Here is a 6,615-nt window from a genome sequence, read left to right on the forward strand (position 1 = left end):
ACTACTACTACTATTACTGCTACTACCATGACTACTACCTTTACCGTTACCATTGAGACGTAGTGTGGCTTAGTGGACAGAGCCCTGGCTTGGGAGTCAGAGGTCATGGGTTCTAATTGCAGCTCCGCCACTTGTCAGCTGTGTGACTTTGAGTGAGTCACTTCACTTCTCTGGGCCTCAGTTACCTCGTCTGGAAAATGGGGATTAAGACTGTGAACCCCACTTGGGACAACCTGATTACCTTGTATCTACCTCAGCTCTTAGAACAGTGCTTGGCACATAGTAAGCGCTTAACAAATACCATTATGTTTACTTGTTTTGATGTCTGTCTCCCCTCTTCTAGACTTTGAGCCTGTTGTTGGGTAGGGATTATCTCCATTTGTTGCTGAATTGTGCTTTCCAAGTCTTTAGTACAGTGCTCTGCACACAGTAAGCGCTCAATAAATATGACTGAATGAATGAATACCACCACCAGTACTATTACTACTGCTGTTACTGCCACCACTAATACTATTACTAATACCACTACGACTACTACTACTATTCATTCATTCATTCAGTCATACTTATTGAGCAATTACTGTGTGCGGAGCACTGTACTAAGCGCTTGGAAAGTATAATTCAAGAGAAGCAGCATGGCTTAGTGGAAAGCGCATGGGCTTGGGAGTCAGAGGACGTGGGTTCTAACCCCGGCTCTGCCGTGTGTCTGCTGTGTGACCTTGGGCAAGTCACTTAGTGGCTCAATGGAAAGAGCCCGGGCTTTGGGGTCAGACGTCATGGGTTCAAATCCCGTCTCCGCCAATTGTCAGCTGTGTGACTTTGGGCAAGTCACTTCACTTCTCTGGGCCTCAGTGCCCTCATCTGGAAAATGGGGATTAAAACTGTGAGCCCCCCGTGGGACAACCTGATCACCTTGTAACCTCCCCAGCGCTTAGAACAGTGCTTTGCACATAGTAAGCGCTTAACAAATACCATCATTATTATTCTCTGTCCCTCTGTGCCTCATTTACCTCATTCGTAAAATGGGGATTAAAAGTGTGAACGCCACCTGGGACAACCTGATTACCTTGTATCTACCCCAGAGCTTAGAACAGTGCTTGGCACATAGTAAGAGCTTAACAAATACAATAATAATAATAATAATAATAATAATTCAGCAATAAAGAGAGACAACTACTCGCCATCTTTCCTCAGAAGGAAAAGCTCATCTCATCATTTTAGGATCTCTTCTCTGCATCATCCACAACTCCATGTATCCTTCCTCAAATGCGACAAACTGAGATGCCTGCAGAATTGCATCTACGGACAAACCAAGTCTCTTGTTTCATTTTTGCACGGCCTGCCGCTTGCGCCCAACTTTATCTGAATGTAATCACATTAGGAATTCACAGGGATGATTCTAAGAGATCTAGCTCTAATTTCCTCATGTGTGTTCATTTCCAGCCTTAGTACAGGGCTCCGCACACAGCCAGCACTTAATAAATGCTGCCATTGCTGCTGATTAAATTGGAACTTGGAAGAGATTGCAAATTTTCTTGATCTGCCATCTCGGTTTCATGGATAGGATAGCTGGAAGGCAGAGTTACAATCAATCAGTGAATGGTATTTGTTGAGAACTTACTGTGTGCAGAGCAGAGCACTGTTCTAAGCATACTAGATAGTATAATACAATATAGCTGGTGGTCATGAGGCCCTTAAGGATTTTATAATCTAGCAGGAGAGACAGACATTAAAACAAAGTACAAAATATAAGGACGGCAAGAAACAGCATGGTCAGGGTGGAAAGAGCACGGGCCTGGGAATCCAATCCAAGGACCTGGATTCCAATCCTAGCTCTGCCACTTGTCTGTTGGGTGACCTTGAGAAAATCACTTCACTTCTGTGCCTCAGTTACCTCATCTGGGAATTCAAATGGTAATTCAATTCTACTCCCTCCTACTTAGACTGTGAGCCCCATGTGGGACAAAGCTTGCGTCAGACCTGATTAACTTGTAATAACAATGATAATAATTATGGCATTTATTAAGCGCTTACTATGTGCAAAGCACTGTTCTAAGCGCTGGGGAGGTTACAAGGTGATCAGGTTGTCCCATGGTGGGCTCACAGTCTTAATCCCCATTTTACAGATGAGGTAACTGAGGCACAGAGAAGTTATGTGGCTTGCCCAAAGTCACACAGCTGACAATTGGCGGAGCTGGGGTTTGAACCCATGTCCACCGACTCCAAAGCCCGTTCTCTTTCCACTGAGCTACGCTGCTTCCCTGACAGTGCTTGGCACATAGCACGTGCTTAACAAGCTCCATCATTATTATTATATGTACGTAAGTGCTACGTTTTGATATCCGTCTCCCCCCTCCAGACTGTAAACCCGTGGTGGGTATGGATTGTCTCTCTATATTGCTGTATTATACTTTTCAAGCGCTTAGTACAGTGCTCTGCTCACAGTAAGCACTCAATAAATACGGTTGAATGAATGAATTAATGAATGAATGTTTGCTGGAGGTTGGATATCGAAGTGCTTAAGGGGAACAGACTCAAGTGTGTAGGCAGCCAAAAGGGAGAGGAGAATAGCCTGGTGAAACGAGAGGTTATAGTCAAGGAAGATTTCTGCAGGGAGATGTGATTTTAATAACAATAATAATAATGGCATTTGTTAAGCGCCTACTGTTCGAAGCACTGGGGGAGATGCAAGGTAATCAGGTTGTCCATTGTGGGGCTCACAGTCTTAATCCCCATTTTTACAGATGAGGTCACCGAGGCACAGAGAAGTTAAGTGACTTGCCCAAAGTCACTCAGCTGACAAGTGACAGAGCCGGGATTAGAACCCATGACCTCTGACTCCCAAACCTGTGCTCTTTCCACTGAGCCACGCTGCTTCTGGGCTTTGAAGATAGGGAGAGTGGTGTTCTTCTGGGTATGAAAGAGAAGGGAGTTCTAGGTCAGAGGGAGGATGGGAGCGAGGGATTATCAATCAATTAATTAATTAATATTATTATTAATAATAATAATGGCATTTATTAAGTGCTTACTATGTGCAAAGCACTGTTCTAAGTGCTGGGGTAGATACAAGGTAATCAGGTTGTCCCACGAGGGAATCACAGTCTTAATCCCCATTTTACAAATGAGATAACTGAGGCCCGGAGAAGTGAAGTGACTTGCCCAAAGTCACACAGCTGACAATTGGCGGAGCTGGGATTTGAACCCATGATTTTTGACACCAAAGCCCGGGCTCTTTTCACTGAGCCACGCTGCTTCTCTGGCGAGAGAGATGACACAAAAGTACCTCAAAAATGTTGGATTTAGGAGGGAGTGTGTGGACTGGGTAGAAGAAGTACGAAGTTAGATAGAAGGGGGAGAGCTGATTGAGTGTCCTAAAACTGGTTGTAAGGAGTTTCTTTTTAAAGGGCAATCACTGGAAGTTTTTGAGGATAGGGCAGATGGGGATTGAATGCTTCTTTTAGAAAAATGATCCAGGCAGCAGAGTGACTTTTGGATTAGTCTGGGGAGGGAGTTGGAGACAGGGAAGTCTGAAAAGAGGCTGATGCAGTTGTCCAGATTGGATAGGGTCAGTGCTTGGACAAGTGTGGTAGTAGTTTGGCTGGTGAGAAAAGGGTGGATTCTAGAGATGTGCAAGCGCTACTGACAGGATTTGATGATAGAGTGAATGTGTGGGTTGAATGAAAGAGGAAAATGCCAAGGTTATGGGCTTATGAGACAAGTGGTGGTGTTGTCTATGGTGATGGGGAACTCAGGAAGAGGAAAGAGTCTGGGCGGGAAATAAGGAGATCTGTTTTGGACCTATTATGTTTGAGGTCTCGGTGGGATATTCACCTAGAGATGTCTTGAAGGTAGGAGGACATGGGAGACAGCAGAGAAGGAAAGAGGTCAGGGCTGAAGAGGGAGATTTTGGAACCATTTGGACAGAAATGGTGGTCAAAGCCATGGGAGGAAATGAATTCTCTGGGGGAGTGGGTGTAGATGGGAAATAGAAGGGGACCCTGAACTGAGTTTTGAGAGACTCCCACAGTTAGAGGGTGGGAGGCAGAGGAGGAGCCTGTGAAAGAGATTGAGAAGGAGCAGCCAGAGAGATAGGAGGAGACTCAGGAGAGGACAGTGTCAGTGAAGCTGAGGTAGAAAGGGTTTCCAGGAGAAGCGAATGATACAGCATCAAAGGCAACTGAGGGCTCCCGGAGGATTAGGGTGGAGTAGAGGCCGTTGGATTTGGCAAGAAGGAAGTCACTGGTGACCTTAGAGAGGGTGGGCTCCATGGATTGGAGCTGTACGGAAGCCAGATTGGAAGGGTCAAGGAGAGAATCGGAAGAGAGGAAGTGGAGGCAGTCAGTGTAAACAACTTAGGAGTTTGGAAAAGAAGGTGGGCAGGAGCTGGGGGGATAAATGCAGGGAAGGTGATTTTAGGAAAGGGGATTCAAGACGATGTTTGAAAGCAGTGGGGAAAGAGACACGGAGAGTGAGCAGTTGAAGATGGCAGTCAGGGAGGGTAAGATGGAGAGGGCAAGCATTTCAATAATCACCATCATCCCCAAATTGACTACATGACTCTCACATATACATGCCTCATGTGTTTTGTTTTTTTTTTTAAATTTCAGAGACATGATGCCCTTTATTAAACAACACACCAGTGGCTATGGTTTTGTGTAGGTATCTTAGGAGAGAGACATGAATGGACTCCCTCTGGACTATGAGCTCACTGTGGACAGGGACTGTCTCTATTGCTGTACTGTACTTTCCCAAGGGCTTAGTACAGTGCTCTGCATGTGGAAAGTGCCCAATAAATATGATTGAATGAGTGATTCATTGAATTATTGAATCATTGAATGAATGGTCATAGTTGGGCAACTCCATTTTATGGGATTGGAGATTCTAGTGGGAATAATAATAATAATTGTGGTATTTGTTAAGCACTTACTCTCTGCCAGGCACTCTACTAAGCACTGGGGTGGATACATGCAATAATAATGATAATGATGGTATTTGTTAAGCACTTACTATGTGCCAAGCACTGTTCTAAGCTCTGGTGTAGATACAAGGTAATTAGGTTGTCCCACATGGGGCTCAAACTCTCAATCCCCATTCTCTACCGATGCGGTAACTGAGGCCTAGAGAAGTGAAGCGACTTGACTAAGGCCACACAGCAGATAACTGGCAGAACTGAGATTAGAATCCATGACTTTCTGATTCCCAGGCCCGAGCTCTATCCAATAGGCCATCCTGCTTCCCTGTCTCCTCATAAACACGTATAAAGAGCACCCTGAAAAGAACACTTAGAGCGATTCCCTTTTATCCATCCGAATGTTCAGGAAAACATGCGGCGGCAGACAGTTGTTCAGTATAACAGCTGAGGAAGTGTATACAGGAAGGCCGCTGTTTACCAAGTGATGGAGATGGCTAACCACTGCAACCGGTTCCTTGCATCTGTTTCTGATTTCAAACAAATCTGTCTGTGCCGCCAAACAGCCGAACCCTGGCGGATTTCTAATCCTGTAAGGAGAGTGAGCAAGGGAAGGAAGGAAGGAAGGAGTGGGGAGATGTGTTCAAGCGAGGCATAACTTGACAAGAGATGAAGAAAAACCCAGAGAAAGGAAGATTTGTAAAGAAGGAATAAATACGAAATCGTGAACACTCAGTTGTAATCCTGGCTCCGCCGCTTTTATTCATTCAATCATATTTATTGAGCGCTTACTGTGTGCAAAGCACTTAGAGAAGCAGCGTGGCTCAGTGGGAAGAGCATGGGCTTTGGGCTTTGGAGTCAGAGGTCATGGGTTCAAATCTTGGCTATGCCAATTGCCAGCTGTGTGACTTTGGGCAAGTCACTTAACTTCTCTGTGCCTCAGTCACCTCATCTGTAAAATGGGGATTAAGACTGTGAGCCCCGTGGGACAACCTGATCACCTTGTAACCTCCCCAGTGCTTAGAACAGTGCTTTGCACATAGTCAGCGCTTAATAAATGCCATTATTATTATTATTGGGAGCGTATAATATAACAACAGACACATTCCTGCCCACAACGAGCCCACAGTCTGCTGTGGGATCGTGGGCAAGTCACTTAACTTCTCTGGGCCTCACTTCCCTCATCTGAAAAATGTGGATTCAATACTTCTTCTCCCTTGTACTTATTCATTTAATCATATTTATTGAGCGCTTACTGTGTGCAGAGCACTGTACTAAGCACCTGGAAAGTGCAATTCGGCAGCAGATAGAGACAGTCCCTACCCAACAACGGGCTCACAGTCTAGAAGCAAGTGGGACCTGATTAGTTGGCGTCTACCTCTGCGCTTGGCATATAGTAAGCGCTTAACAAATACTACAGTTATTATAAATCAGATTTTTCCTGGGTCTTGTCTCCTAAGCCTCAGTGTCTGTGTGAATCAGATGCCCTTCTCAATATCTCCATGTCCTTTAACTGCAAACCCTCATCTTGTCCCTTTGGCCGCAAATCAATCAATTAACAGCATTATATAGGATTCCAAAGTTCCTAATCCACTGCTTGGTCATTTGTGTCAAGGGTCCTGTTTGTTTGTTTTTTCCATGATGGTATTTGTCAACCACTTATTGTGATCCAGGCACTGTACTAAGCGTTGGAATAGATACGAGCT

The sequence above is a fragment of the Tachyglossus aculeatus genome, chromosome 4, assembly GCF_015852505.1.
Source record: "Tachyglossus aculeatus isolate mTacAcu1 chromosome 4, mTacAcu1.pri, whole genome shotgun sequence".
Lineage (NCBI taxonomy): Eukaryota > Metazoa > Chordata > Mammalia > Monotremata > Tachyglossidae > Tachyglossus > Tachyglossus aculeatus.